General features: G+C 34.0%; 1 long non-coding RNA gene across 1 annotated transcript in view; it reads right to left on the bottom strand.

Moving 5' to 3' along the window:
* Positions 1-4091: 4091 nt before the first annotated feature.
* The window catches only part of LOC129224632 (uncharacterized), a 134710-nt gene continuing 122101 nt past the window's right edge, over positions 4092-16700 (bottom strand). Inside the window, exon 5 of the long non-coding RNA XR_008580701.1 lies at positions 4092-4360. This is a non-coding gene — a long non-coding RNA (uncharacterized LOC129224632). The remainder of the gene's footprint in view (positions 4361-16700) is intronic.

Below are 16700 nucleotides of genomic sequence, written 5' to 3'. Positions count from 1 at the left end.
CTTCATATTTCGATAACGAAGACACAAGGGAAAATAATTTATGCATCCAAAAATAAGTTTCACTATGCTCTTTCGAATGCTACTTGTTTAGATTTTTTTCATTATTGCGCGAACTGGTGTTTTCCTGATGAGAGAAACAATGACAGTTATACCGGGTTAATTTTTGTTATTATTAATTGTTTCTTTTAGATAACTGTTCTTTAGATAACTGTAGGAAATTTTCTTCAGGGTTGTACCACTAGACAAAAATATCCCAAATTTTAATACATAAAAAAAATCAAATATCAATGTAGTTAAGGAACACCTTTTTTATGCACAAAAGAAATGATTTTAAGGATGAAAATCATCGACAAAAGACTTTTGTCCGATGATTTTCAACCATAAGCTCACTTTTTGTGCATTCACAAATAAGTTCTTTTCCTTGAGATCCCAGAACACATGTCAGCCGTTCTTTTCAAAATTTGTGCACTTCAATGTCGTTTTTATAACTCTTAATTTGCAGCGCAAAGGTATTTATTTATGTCTATTATTAACAGGGGGGGGGGAGCTTCAAAAGAAAGGCATAAAAAAATGAACGATATTTTTTGAAACTTTGCATGTTAACATTGTTTCGATTCCATCCGATACAAAATTTGCTGATAAAAGTTCTACCAAATTGGTTTGCATAAACGTATGACTTCCAGCCATCTAAATGCATCGTTAACTGATAGTTTAGTCTATTACACCTTTTTAATAAAAGATAACTTCGAAGGCGAATAATTTCACTAGCAAAACATTTACCTGAATCGCCAGTTTCCCCCATCGTTTATTTTATTTTAGCAACAGATCATTTCGTAGACAAATGGCTTTTTCGCCAGGTTATTTTGTCAGAGAACCACTCCTTCAACAGTTAGAATGCTGACATATTACTTTATTAGTAGGTGACTTACTCTATTCATCATTTGTCAATAGGCCATTTTATCGATTTTTCTTCTAGTAGATAAAAAACTTATTTTGGCGATAAATAGTTTCGGCGACGGATTATTTCACTTATATATATTTTTTTTTTTGTTTTTTTTTTTGTCAATTACTTTGTTGATGTGTATGTTTTCCGAATGATTTTATTAAAAGGCAGAGCAGAAAGATAGCAGCTTCTTGATAATTTAAACATCCAATATGCAGTACATTTAAATCTTCTAGGTTCGTTTGAATGTATCTTGAACAATTATCATTCATGTGCTACGGGGAAAAGAGAAGGTATTTCGAGCTCTTCGTCGAATTATGATTTTTGAGCAATCAGGATTGTTTATTGACTTTACTTTGCCCTGCTTTAACACTTCTCATACTATTGTCTTTGCGATTGGTAGATAACTGCGCTTTGGGTAATTTAACTTATTCTCCGTAATGTTAAATTAGTGTCTCCTTTTTTTTTGCACGTCATTTTTCTTACTTTTTTTTTCCAATTATTATCATTCGTCCTTTTTTTTTTACAGACAATAGCTCTCAGCTTTTTAATTCTTTTGTTATTACTATTATTATTATTTTTTCTTTAAAAAATATTTCGGATTGGATATCTATTAGCTGTTATTCGATTATTCACGTTTTAATGCTTTTTCGGTAATTATGATGGATATTTCTTCAAATCATTTTTATTCATTTTTTTTCTTTGGCAATTTTTTTCGAATTAGATGTTCTTTGTACGTCATTATTTCGTTATTTTACTTTTACCTTTTATTGAACAATGGGACTCTACAGTATTATCACATTCAAAATTGAATAAAATACACTATGAGATTCGAACACCAAAATTTATACGTAACCAAATCTGTATAGTTTCCTTCGTCCACGCACTAAGATAACGCAAGAGATCCCATTAAGTGGCATTTGTTCCAGGTAGTATCTTTTAACGTCTCGTCCCCAAATAGAAATACTATTGTATGAGCTCATATAAGCTGTAATTAAATTCATTTCTACACCATCTCGAGAATTAAATTAATATAGAAATAGTTTCGACACCACCTTAATTTCTGTAGCAACCTTTTAAAATTTTTTTAAGTCCTGCTATTTTTTTTGACCCTTGTGTACTGATGGTACGTAAAAGTACCATTTCATTTAACCGTCATTAATTGCAAGGATAAAGTAAAAATTACAATTTTTATTTCTTATCCTTCAATTTACTCTTACGTAGTCAAGGCAAAAAATAAACAAATAAAAATAAATAATATTACTTGAAACATATTCTATGTGAATGATAAAATGGTAAAGAGTTAAACGGCTTAGTTGCGGTAATTAAGCACGATTACTTTTTAAATTATACTGTCTGACCACGGATAGTATGGAAAGACAAACATCCGTTTTGCACCCGGATCTATTATTTTTTACCGATGTCAGCTTTTGCAGAAGCAGAGTCTCTTTCAAATGAGCGGAATACGCGTATCAAATTTTTACTTTTTCCCCTAATTCACATAGATTCGTCTTATCTGGACGTTTGAAAATTCCATGCAATCCGTGGTTGGACAGTACTTAACTTTAGAATTTCGGAAACTAAAGACATTTAAATGAATTTATTTACAATACGTTTTCTGTTTTCATGTTCTCTTTTATATAAATAGGTTTTTTTTACTTTGTTTACATATTGCAATTTTTCAACAGTATCTTTTATACTTTTGCGCACTTTTCTTATTATTGCATCATTTATCGTGGCATAACTTTTAGAACATTGCGATTCCTTAGTGTTCTTTCTGTATGATTTTCAGTATTAATCGAAAAGCTGAAATTATAGACGAAAATTTATGAAAAATTATAATTTTTAGAAGTACAGAGTGATCATCTGACTGAAAGTGAGCTAAGAATAGTATAAAACAGTTTGTATGAATCAAAATATTTTCCTCCACACTTGAAATCGCTTAGGGAGAATAGCAGCTCCTTTGTGCGCGGTGTGCTTTCTATCTCCCATGATCCAATTTCTTGCATTTTTTTTTGTTTCTTTCATTTTTTGCGCTTTTGAGATTAGTTTTGCGTCTACATCTTTCTGTCTGCAAGAAAGAGTTGGTTTGCATTTAAGTTCATCCCAGTACTTAATAGCTAGAAATAGTGATACTTTTGGCATACAAGAAGGGTTTAATGCAGTGTAAACTCAATCAAAAGAACCAAACGCTTACTTGTATAAACAACAGCAACTTGTTCCAGCATTCTGTTTTAGCAAAATGTTTTGAAAAGTCTCATTACTTCAACTAAGATGAGTTAGAAAAAAAATTCATTTGCTGCTTGTTCGTGTGCGTATATGAGAAACAATTTTTGCTTACACTGAAAATTGCTGAACTCGTGATTAAACTCGTATTGAGTGTCATATCTTCAGTTATTCTAAAGTAAGTATAGTGTTGGATGTGGGGCACAAAACTTCATCTCTCAATTCTGTGGCTCAGTGTAAAAGCTAGGCTAACGTGTCCAAAAATGGCGATTTTCAGATTATTACTGCATTGTTTGTAGAATCGTATTATGCACTGAGCCATAACTACGTTATTGTTCAAAGAAATTTCCTTTATAATTATTTACCCACTGATATTAGCGAGCGAGTCTCAACATTTGCATTCACCAGACAAATGTTTGTACGCTCTCTTGAAGAATAGTGTTAATGTGTCTTACGTTAGTCTGACTTTGAGGGACAGAATTTAAACAAAGAGTAGGAAACGATCTAAAGTTAAAACATTGACATTGCGTTTTTACCCCCCCCCCCCCCCCCCAACATGCAAGTTTAACTAATTCTGAGCATTATATGGGACTTCTCCAATTGTATAGGCAGCGTAAAAATAAATCATTTGCCACGAAACATTGTTTTCAAGAAGCAAATGATACGCCCCGAAACTTGTGTTGTTTATGCATTTTTTTTCTAGTTTTTGAGAGTTAATATTTTTTAAGATTAATACAACATAAAGATTTTGCTTTGCACTCTAAAAAGTGAATCATGTTCCAGCAGGAGACTTGATTTGTAAAATCTCGTCTCGTTGAATGCTAAAATTAATCGTAATATCTTTATTCCAAAATGATAAATAAAATAATCCAAGTTAATATGCAACACAAATTCCCATAATTCCAAATATAGGAAATTATATGGTAAAGGTTCTGTTAAATTCTCGTTTAAAACTACAATACAATAAGTATAAAAATTATGGGAATAAAACCAATTGAATTAATCAAGAAAAAATAACATTGAATATATAAGTAGCATTTAATGTGATTTCAGTTGATTCTCTTATAATTATGAATGAAGAAAATTCCATATCTTCTTTCAATACACACAGGTAATGGTTTCAAACTTGCATCAATTATTCCAAATTAGGAGGACTGCAATTGTTCTACTTTTGTTTTCAGCTCAAGCTACCTAAATAAAAATAAAAATCTCTATTAAAATGTGTTTTTCATAAAGTACAATATATGTTACGAGTTCATTGGAACTTGTTTACAGATTTTTTTAAAAAAATAATCTAAATATCATAGCATACCATTACCAAACAAATACCTGTACAAAATTCTCTCAGAGAACATAGAAAAAATTACATGATAGTTACGTTTGAATATCATACTTTAATCTTGATGAAAATCATGGGAAAATTATGTAAGTTTCCTATGAGGAAATTATCAATCGTAGTTTTTCGTTTTTGCAGATGAGCATATTGAAGTTCTATGTCAAAGTAATTGAAAATGTTGGAATACGTATAGGGTCGAATGTTTGGATTTCTCCAGTGAGAATCAAAGATTTTTTTAATTCACACTTAGAGTACAAGAGGATAACAGAACACAACACGTAACGGCATATAAAGTAAAAGTGAAAGTAAAGGGTTACATTCATTCAGAGTGCTAATAGTGCTATCTGTTATGTAATAGAGGGATGCAACATACTCCGCCCACAAAACTAAACTTCAAAATATAAATTTAAATTTCTAAAAAAAATAAAAATTTATTAAATAATTAATGCACAAAATTGATCGATAAAAACTTAATGTTCAATTGAAATTAATTGTTCTTAGTTTTGGCTATTCCAGTTTGGATTATTCCAGTGAGGACCAAAGATGCTTTTTTTTAAAGTTCTTTTTTTGCCCAACAAAAGCACGACTGCAAAGGATTTCTAGAAAATAAAACATTTCTTTTAAGAAGTAATGCACGAAATAAATCTATAAAGTTTTTTATATTCAATTGAAAGTAAAATACACAAATTAAATACTGAAAAAATATAAATCAAGTACAAATTTACAAATTTGTTGGAACACGCCAAAACTGTCAAAACACGAGTAGGGTCGTAATTTTGGATTTTTTTTTCCTGAGGACCAAAGATATATTCTTAAAAGATTTTATTCACTTTTCGAGCACATGAAGACAAGAGAACATAATACATAATGACGGGCAAAGTGAAAGTGAAAGTAAAGTTCATTCAGAGCATAGATGGAGCCATCTATTATGAAATAGGGGAGATGCAACAAAAAATACGATCTCGGATTTTCAAGAAAAGCTGTATACGAAAACTAAGTAGGTTTAGTTAAACCATATACATTTCGGTAAATACCATCTATGCATTCTATATTCTTTCTTTGAAACACTAGAAACAATATGTAATAAAATTATGCAAAAGAGAGCGAGAGAGGAAGCGAAAAAAAGAAAAAAAATATCAAGCTAGGTTTGTTTATTTCAACACAAGCTGCAAAATATGTAGATTTCAGAACCTTTTTTTCCACATGAATTAGTCTTGTTCTTTTCTTTCTTAATGTTTTGCTTTAACTGATCTAAATAACTTAACTGATTACTGAAATATTGCGAGTGAGTGTGCCACAGCTTGATGGTTCCTTAAACCGAAAAAGTCCTACAAATTTTCGGTACAGAGTATACAGTTACACCCTCATTTATTTTGGAGTTTTCCCTCCACTTGATAAAGAGCGATACAAATAATCGAAATTTGCACGTATAAGTACGGATTCGATATTTCAGGAACGTAACCCTGGCAGTTTTTCGAAATGTATTCGCCTAAATCAGGGCAGCACCGCAAGAGAAGAGCTCTTTGTGCGCAGAATTTGTTTCGTATAAAAATTCAATAAATTCTTTCTCCGTGATAATCGGCACCCCCCGCGAAAATGAAATAAAGCGGAGGCACATCAAAAGTTTCGGGAGTGCGTGCCTGAAATCCCCGAACACGCTCGAGCCAGCGGACACCTGTAAGGTGATTTTCTATCTTTACACTTCTCCCAAACTCCCCAACTAATTAATTCGTCTTTCCGAGTGTAAGGGGTTTTGAGTCCTTTTTCAGCAGAACATGAAATATTCATAAGTGTGGGGTAATTAAGTCAGTTCGGTGCGCAGCTTGACACATGTAGATCGGCCTGTAATTAACTTTAATCTGTTCCACCGGCGGGGGAAAAGAGAGAAAATTGCGAGAGGTTTGAAACTCAAGAAAAGAGAGCCCATTGTCTTTTGTTGCGGAAAAGACATTACCACCGGTTGAACGCTGGAGTCATTAACCAAAACCCGCTAGATGGCGCCAAAGAAATCACAAAGACTTATTGACAGCGTGTCATAAATCTGGCAACTCTCCGGAGATGGTTTTGGCGGGAAAAGTTTCCTTTGTTGTTGCTTCAGCGTGCCATTATCGGAAAAGAATCGTCCTCCGCTATGACATTATTTGCTTTTGTGTTCAACATCTTCGACAGCTAGCACTGTTCCTGTAACAAACTTATTCACGGACTGAATGCATAATTAAAACCGCGGCAAGGCGTAATTTTGACGGGAGGTTAAATTCCTAAAAATAATTTGTCGTCGGATCTGACGGCTGTTAAGAAGGTGTCACTTTGAAAGCCGATTACTCGGCGGATTCTTTAACGACCTGACAACAGCCCTGGCTTTCATATTGACTTGACTGGTTTTGTTTTAGTCAAACGTCTTACGCACGTTTATTTTGAGATAATGCGGAGAGAACCTTTTAATATTGCATTTTACCCCAAAAAGAGCTTATTCCATTAGACAGCGAGCACTTAATCCGGCCCGTATGAAGATTATTATAATTAAATGTTTTAGATATTTTCCTGGGTGTACATAATTAATTAGTTGAATCAACCTAGTTTTCACAGTATTCTTATTATATATTGTGGATTCTTGATGTGACGAACTTTGATTGAATCAACACGACGGATAGTTGCGACACTAAAACACAAATAGGAGGGGCCCAAGGGCACCCCGATGGGAGGTCACTGTGATCTCCCGAATTTCCTCATTTGGCAATTTTTTGTCTGACGATTCAACAAAATTATCATCGAACAGAAAAATTTGGAGTTCTTTCCATTCGGCAAAATTATCATCATTCGACTAAATTTGGAGTTCCATTTGGCAAGTTGAGATTCCCGCCCTCCTAAAAATTAAAATTCGGACTCCCCTGGGTTTGCCGAGGTCTTTCGATTGGTTAGGCTCGTGACTGTAGGATCCAGGGGTCGATCTTGGCCGCTCGAAGACCCTCCGTGTATGCTAATGCTGACTGATGTACGTTAAATCTGTCGTTGTTACAAAATTTTTCGCAAGCCCCAATTACAAATCCATACTTCCAAAGATACTGAATCAGGATCTAAAATGTCTACCTGTAGATAGATGATATGTGATGTCTGAGCAAAGTCGGACTTCCACCCTAATGGTTCTGGTCAAAAAAGGAAGCTGCACTTCTTGGTTATAGTAACATAAACTTCTTGGGCAAGAATTCCGAAGTGAAAATCACAGTAACACCACAAACTTCCGCGCAACTTCCGGTACAACTTTCCGCGTAAATATTCACTGAAAACTACTACATTTACAAAGTGATCATCATGGAAAAAGTAAGTTTTTCCATGCGAAGATTTACCTTATGTAATAAGAAAATGAATTAAAAAACAACGTTATTACATCAAAGATTTTCCACGCTACTGCTGATATTTGTTTTCAGATTACAAGGAACCCTTTTTTCGATGGAATTATATGAGAGTTTCAAATGAAATCAACCGAGTAAAGCTTGGCACTTAGCGTTCCTACTTATCCTATAATCTTCGGAAGATCAGCTAAATTTTGTGTTATCCACTTACCTTTCTTCGAGCTAATATCTTTAGCTATACTCAAACTAGTTGCGGTTTGTTTGAGAAGTACATCATGGTACGTTCAAGTTGACTAAAAAAGAGTGGCACTTCTAGAATCTTTGTAGCAACAGATATTTTGATTGTTTCAGGTAGTAATTGATCAAAACATCTATAACATATGTGTGCCAAATAGCGCACATGTGCATCCTAGCATAATCGTTTTTACAACATCCATTGAAAAAAAACACAGACACACACATTTTTATGTATAGTCGACTCCAGCTACAACGCGATACGTCTTACGCGAAATGGCTATAATGCGAGTTTTTTTCACCATTAAAGAATTTTAGACATAACATAAATTTCTCGTCCGTAACACGAAAATTTTCGGAAGGGAATTGCGGTCTGTAAGTATCGGCTTTGTTATTAACTACTAATTTTTTCTTCTTTTTTTCGTGAATGGACCTTCATCCCTTTAGCATCACTGAGAGCGGAAGTTCCCACACCGTACTAGTCAAATACATTGCTATACAAATAACTACTCCTCATTTTCCATTTTTTTCATTCTAAATGTGAAAGTTGTTGAAATATAATGACACCTAAGAGCGATGTTTCATCTTGTGAAGATCGAAAGGAAAAGAGAAAATTTCTGACAATTAAAGAAAAGCTAAAGATTATGTGCTAGAACAACTATAAAATGTGTCGAAGGTAGCACGACAATTAGGTATGAGTGAACCGTCCATATGTACAATTAAAAGTTAAGAAAAAGGAAATCCGTAAAAGTTCTCCAAAATTTATAAAAATGGAAACTGCTCTTGTATTGTGAATCTTAAGAAACCAGGAAGAGGGGTGTTGCCATGTAAAAACGTCGTAAAAGAACTAATGAAGCAACTGTATTGTTTATTTAAGAATATATAAGTAACGGTTTGATCACACAGCATAAACCACCATCATCTTCATTTTTTAAGTTACAAATATCGTTACTGGATCTTTTCTACAGTAAAACTATCGATCATTTGTTTTTCTTACTACATACTGTACGTACCGTACTGGTTTATTTTACGTCTTTCTTTCCCATTGATCTTTTTTTTTTTTTTTTTTTTTGGTGCATCTTAGCAGCATTTTATGTTGAATAAAACAGTTTTTTATAATTTAAAATATGAATAAAATTCAGTTTTCATGTAAGAAACAGTAATGCATAGTTAAGAAATAATTTTTAACAGTTTGAGGTGGCATTTACAAATATATAAAATAATTGGATATGTTTAAAAGTTTTTACACATACCCTTTTCCACAACGCGAAAATTTCGACTAACGCGAGGGGTCTTGGAAACACATTCCTCGAGTAAGTCGGAACGCGACTGTATTCCAATTTTAGAGTCGGAATAAGGTTAATTGGGAGCTGATAGAATTTGAATGATAACAATTGAGAACAGTCTTTTAGATTTTGATAAAAATTGGTTTACTGAATATTTTTATGATAAAAAAGTACTAAAGAGCAACTTTTTCTTTTCAATGTGACCTGGTTTTGATTTTTCAACCTCTAAAACTTTCGAAACCTTTTCACTTTCTATCACTAACTAAGATTATTCGACATGCGCATGTTCTTCAATAAAATGCGTGTTTCGTAAACATGTACAATCTCTCTAAAAGTTCACCTTAAGCATTATGATTTCATAATAAAATATTGAAAATCTACGTTACTTAATTTCATCCCACTGTAAAATAAATAAGACGAGGGAATCATTTTTGTGTTCATGGAGAAAGGCATACTAAGTATACCCAATTTTATCAAAATTAATTAATTCAACGAATTAATTAGAGACATTAATTAACGAACATGGTTCATCATCTTTATTTTTTACCTTATTAATATGTGTAAAGTTTGTGCCATCTTAATTTAAAATTATTATTTAAGTAAATATAAATTTTTTGACTCTATAAATTTTGTCCGGATAAACCGGAGTTCTGCACAAACGGGGACCGGATAAACGAGTTTCTACTGTATTTACAGCATGTCTTCAATTTAAAAATTAAGAAGTACTAAATGAGATCATATATAGCGCATGGACTGTTTCGCTACTATGTATGTAATAGTAGAACACTTTGGCAGGCAAGATTATGTAGCGAGGACAAGTTGTTTTCCTCGTCTTGACACTGCGCTAGCAAAGAAACGACTTTTACGGAATTCAAACCAGTCTTAGGATTGCGACTTTTTTATTTATTTACTTATTTATTTATTTTTTGCAGCACGTAGTATAAATCAATATACGTTTTGGTACATAATCAGAAAATTCAACGTTTTTTTTTTTGAACTCCTAAAAGAGGTTCCTCCCTAATAACATTTAAAATTCTTAAACTTAAGTACTCTCAGCACAGTCAAAATAGACTAATTGAAATTAATTTCAGATTCAAATGTGTATGTTTTGCAGTTCTGGTATTGTCCGTTTTCCACGAGAAGGCACTTGACTCCTCCCTCGTCACATGGTGTCCGATGTTTCTATTTCGCGGTTTTCGGTAAAATTTATAATCGGATCATAGCATTTTGTTGTAAAAGCAGCACTTTTTAAAAAAGTTAGAATAATTCAATTGACAACAGACAAGTGAAGCAAGTGATGTAAAGGACACTAAGACTTTTTTTGCACATTAAAAAGCACGCCCAAGTTTAGCCAGTCTGTTTGTCTCCTTTAGAAGCGCGTGGATTGCTTACCGATCGCCCCAGCGTAAAATGGAACTCTGCGTTCGAGGAGGCGTGGCGAAGTGCATTCTCGTGAAAACGGACAATACAGCTCTGCCATTAATTTCACTCCTCGTACGAGAAAAATGAGCGTCGCTATATTGGTGATGAGTTTGTTAGTACAAGTTAAAAATGATTCATGGATACTGAGCAATTTAACTCTAAAACTGTCACATATGAAACACATAGAACATAGATGAAAACACATAGTACAGTACAACCTCATTTATCCGGACTAATTGGGATCGAATAAATCCGGATAAAAGAAAATCCGGATTTATTACAGCAAAAACACCAATGTTTTGTAAACAAAACTACACAGTACAGTTTATAGCAAATACTTTTTCATTTGCCATCACCACTTCAACTGCAGTGTTGTTGCACTGAAGCTCCTAATGTGCCATATTGATTGTTAAATTAGTACTGTACTTTATTGTACGCTCTATGTCGAAGTTGTATGTTTAATCAAAACAAAACCCGAGTATTTCGAGTGTTGATAGTTGCGTTCATGCAATCTTAATTTAAAATTATTATTTAAGTGAATATACATTTTTTTAACTGTATAAATTTGGTCCGGATAAACCGGAGTTCTGCATAAACGAAGCCGGATAAACGAGTTTCTACCTTGTTTACAGTGATGTTCTCGATTTTGAAATTGAGAAGTACGGAATGAGATCATATATAGCACATGGCCAGTTGCCCTACTTAGTTGAATAATTCAATCAATTAAAGTTAAATTTTGAATCAATCATTAGAGTATTTAAAGGTATAATGCCGTCTAGAGCCACTTTGAACCACACCAGAAATGGAATGCAAAAATTAATTATTTTAGTATAAGTATTGCCACTTAAAAGCAGGAAAGTAAAATTTATAAACGTTTGAAACTCCCCCTTTGTATTTCATAACTCCACAAGAGTTCTAAGCTTAGTTGCACAGAAGATAACAATACAGGAAGTGCACTTCCAGCAACTTCAAAAATTGCTTCCAAGCAGTACTTTCTGACTGATTGAATAATGCTAGGAGTTGTATACAATACAATATTTCCAGCGTTTATTTATTTATTTATTTATTATTATTATTATTATTATTATTATTTGTAAAATAAAGAGTAGAAAACGCAGTCCAAGACTTTATTGCTGGAAGAATGCAGCACTGGGCTTTCTAATTTTTTCTTTATAATAATAATAATTATTGTTGTTGTTATTTTTAGTGTATTATTATTATTATTATTAATATTTACTTTTTATTCATTTATATATTTATTCATCTATTTATTATTTATTTATTTATTTTTGAGTGAAATTCACTAAAAAATTTTGAAGAGGCACAAAACTTAACCGATATGACTCAAACTCACTTTGAATGACTGAACAGCTTATAGAAATTTCTTGAGAGATTTCATGTTGAAAATATATGTTACAGCAGTTAAATTTAAATTTTATCTACAACGCATATGATATGCATTTAGAAATAAATACAGAAGAAACCGCTAAGCATTTAATTTCTTCTATGTATTGAGTTGAATTTTTTCTCCCGGTTCATAACAGCCCTGAAGTGGCAAAAGGCGACCACGAACAATCGAAATTAAATTTTAACAAGCTATCGCGCCAGAGCTGCCATAATTCGAATTTCAAATGACGTCCTCTAATATGAAATTAATTCCTACCTTTTTTCCCCTCTTTTGTTCCTTATTTTTGTTTACCCCTATGTCTGCCCAGTTCCCCCAAAGCATCTCTTGGACTATGTTTTTTCCCTTCCTTTCTTGGTTTTATCATTATTATTTTTTCCTTTGGAGAACGCATTGCAGAATATAAATGAAGGTTTTCTTTTTTCTTCTTCAGCCGGCGCATTATTTTTCGGAAAATTTTCCACGCAGGGTGGCAACGGGAAAGAGTGTGTTCGTTTTTTTTCCCTTCTTTTTCCCTCTTCCCCCAATCCTATTTTTACTTTGCGGTTGTCTAAAGTTTTGAAGGAGGAATTTGAACTATGTGCGCGGCGCTCAAAATAACTCTCCCTTAATTTGCCGTTTCAAAGGGAAGAGAGGGGGATGGGCAGAAAAGAATATCAGTTCCCTTTGCTTTAACCGAGATTTAATATATTTTGATTTTTATTGTGACGTCACATTTCTTCGTCTTTTTTGGAGGGCTGCTTTGTGAAATAAAGAACAAGCATGTACAATGGCATTTCGACGTGATGCCAGGACATACTTTTGAAAATTTTTAATCATAACGCAGGACTTTTATCTTCTTAAAAAGGAGAAGGGTCGTTTTTCTCTTCCGTGCTATTTTGCGTCCCTCTGACACTGAAATGGTTTGGAATATTGATTTTTTCAAAGTTATATTCAAGTATCCAATTATTATTCGGAAGGTCTTAAATTGCGAAACTGTTTGAAAATATAAATTAAATCAAATTGAATTGAAGGAAAGAACATTTGAATTTTGCCGTCTTGAATTCAGATTATGTTTTTCGCAATCACGAATCGCGATAGAACCTCGCTCGTTGAGTTTCTTGTTTCTACAAATGGAATGAAATGGAAATTTGCACTCGTCATTTTATGACTGGTTTACAACTCTACACAAAGTTAACTTACTAGCTTCCTTACGATTGATTCTCATCTCGTAGGTCATTCCACGAAAAAGAAGACATCTTGTTCCGCACGTCGCAGATCTATATTTCGCTTCAAAATGTGTAATAGGCCAATTTTTTTTGCCTAAGAATTGATACGTGGTGTGTAGTTTCTTAGGTTTAAAAAAAAATCTCTGTTACGTTTTTTAAATATAACTTTTGACGTAAAATATAGAGCTGTCACGTGTGGGACGAAATATCTGATTTCCTGTGTTATGGTCCACTACTTGTATCTTTTTGAAATTATTACTAGAAAGTAATTAGTGAGAAAGCAAAGTAGTATACATGCAATATATTTTCAACAGCAAAATCAAAGGATATGTTTTAGGATCAAGAACGCTGAAGCTGTTGTCCAAAAGTGTGCCCCACACGTGGCAGGTAAACTTCATTTAAAAAATACCAATCTTTAATCCTTTACTAATAATAAAGTTCAAAGTTTATCTGGATATCTGTCCAGATGTCTCTCTGTGACGCGCATAGCGCCTAAATCGTTCGGCCGATTTTCACGAAATTTGGCACATAATTAGTTCGTAGCTTGGGGGTGTGCACCTCGAAACGGTTTTTCGAAAATTCGATTTTGTTCTTTTTCTAATCCAATTTTAAGAACATTTTACCCGGCAAATTGTCACAACGTAGACTAGTAAATTACCAAATTATCATAACGTGAAATCATAACGTGGGCGAGCAAATGAACATAGCAAATTGGCGAGATATTCAGCCTTCATTGTTTGTAAATATACAGGCGAACCAAATGATCTTTTGATTTTCTACTACGGGCAAAGCCGTGTGGGTACCGTTAGTTAAAAATAAATTAGAAAAAAAAGTCTTAGCAAATCACTCAGAGTCAAGTACTTTCACTGAGTCAATGAATGTTTAACTGTCAGCCCTTATTAGTTTATGTGTAGATAATTTATAAGGAAAATTTCGGCCAAATTGTCACACACATGACAGTGGGATCACCATCCTGCATTCTCATTTTTGACCTCCCAGTGTATTTCTTCTTGAATTTCTCATCGTTGTTTTTACTTTAATGACGTAATATTAGCATTTGACGCTCTTTTCCTGTTATTTTCTCTGTTTACCTGCCATTCTTGATCTGCTTTAACTCTTATTTTGAGTTGCCGTTTTTTCCTAACATACTACCCAAGAAAATTCTATAAATGAGTGTCAAAAATCGAGTTAATTCTCGTACAAATTACAAAATATTAAACGGTGACATTAAAAAAAACTAAATCCATTCAAAATATATGTTTCATGCATTTCTTAATGAACTAATCGTTCGAAAGATGCAGTGTTTGTATCAAACGATTACGTTCGTCACAAACAATTTGTTATGTTCGTAACGCGGATTGCTAATTGTTTAAATAATTTAATAAAAATTCAACATTTTAAATGCCTTCTAGGTAGCATTCGGAAAGAGAATAAGGCACAATTTTTCTTTTCGCACTACTATTAATTTTGTGGAAGGGAAAATATGACGTTCTCTGGCGAACGTAACATGCCGTTCAACACGGAATTCAAACTAGGCAAAACGAGAAAAAATTAAAAATTCAGTAAAAGAAATTAAAGAAACTGTAAGTTCAAAATGTAAGCTATAATTGAAAAAAAAAATATTTACATCAAATGTATGCTTAAAAATTGCAGAACGCATTTCGTGAACGATTTATATGCAGTGTTTACTTGTTCTTGAAGATCTTCAAGCAGTAATTGTTTTACGCAAGGCATCCATCTTGAAGAGATTGCTACCAGACGCCAAAATTTAGAATGTTATCTTTAAAATTATGTATAACACATTAATATTGATTGAATTGAAATTTTGGCCTACAGGTTGACATTTTCGTGGAATGACCCTACTAATTACTTTCATAAGATATAAAAAGAAGTAGCATTTCAAATGTTTACATTTTAATTTTTTAATGAATGAAAAAATATTACTGCAATCGTTTACATTTTATTCATAAATTGTTGAACATAATGTGGATGAATAATATTGTCAACGGTTTAGGGGAGGGGGGCTGTTGACCCCCTTGACACTCTCCTGTATCTACCCCTGCATGCAGGGACTCTGTTATGACCAAAAAAAACTTCCCGTAGAAGATAAATTCTAGCTGCGCTAGTGACTACCAGACATCAAAGATACAATGCGTGCAATTAATAATTTGCTGCATAATTAACAAAACCATCCTTCTGCTTGCATACTTTCGGATGCGTGTTATCAGGGCCAACGACGAAGAGTTAGTTGCCGAACTTTACAGCAGCATTCGATTGCTTTAGAAGTCGGTTAAAAAATTCGTTTTCAAACAAGCCGCTTGTTTGCCGCTCGGCAAACGTTCGAAGTTCAGCTATGTAATACCGACATCAAAGGTATCGTTTCGTCATTTTCTAATGCACCCAGCAAGGATTGTGGAACGAATCTTCTCCCTCGCAGCAGTGGTCTGCTTGGAAGTGAGGCGAAAAAAAAAAACCTCGTTTTGCAAACAGGCATCAGCTCGAACCGTCACGATGGGGGAAAAGCAGCACTTTCCGGGGAAAGTCGTCTGCACAAAAGCGGGGGGAGAAGAGCGTCTCTGGGCAAAAGAAAGCAAGGGCCCAAAACTCATTGCATATGGATGAGGGCCGAAGAAAAGCGACTCACTTCCACTTGCCGCCCCTTGACCCGGAAGTAATGAATGAGGAAGAGAAAAGGACGAAAGCGCGGGAGGGGACTGCACCCGAGAGAACTTCATCATAATTTTCTTTGCCGATGAAATATGACTTCCTGGCGAGGACTGTCTCATCTCCAACTCGGAAACAAAGCCAAAAAACGACAACGGGTCCGGATATTTTAGGAAGAAGAAACGCAGCTTGAGCAGGGGCAGGATTGCTGTTTTGTGTACTCGGCGGGGGGAGGAGGTCATTGTGTGGTCATGGGCTCTGGACACGTCACTGCGATGATGGGGGCATTTGGGCTCAGGGATTCGTATGAAAGAATGGGCTTAATGGGTGATGTGATTTAGAAGGTCGGGTCTGTCTAACGGATGAATTATCTAATGTTTTAGCAGGGGGAATATTGTGGATTTAGCGGCAACTTTATGTTAATTGTCATTTTTCTTGTTCTTCTGGTTCTCGTCTCCGGTTTTCGTTAGCAGATCGGATGTTCTGTGAGAGTTCTTAAGCAACTGACCTGTATGAAATTTATTATACTTGCTTATGCTACCTATTTGAATCCTTCTTTGACACTTGAATGTTTTCCTCAACCATAATACTAAAGTGATGAAAGATGCCACATTGAAATGCACTCT

Source organism: Uloborus diversus, chromosome 6, assembly GCF_026930045.1.
Source record: "Uloborus diversus isolate 005 chromosome 6, Udiv.v.3.1, whole genome shotgun sequence".
NCBI classification, from domain to species: Eukaryota; Metazoa; Arthropoda; class Arachnida; order Araneae; family Uloboridae; genus Uloborus; species Uloborus diversus.
This window is presented reverse-complemented; position numbering and strand designations above follow the sequence as displayed.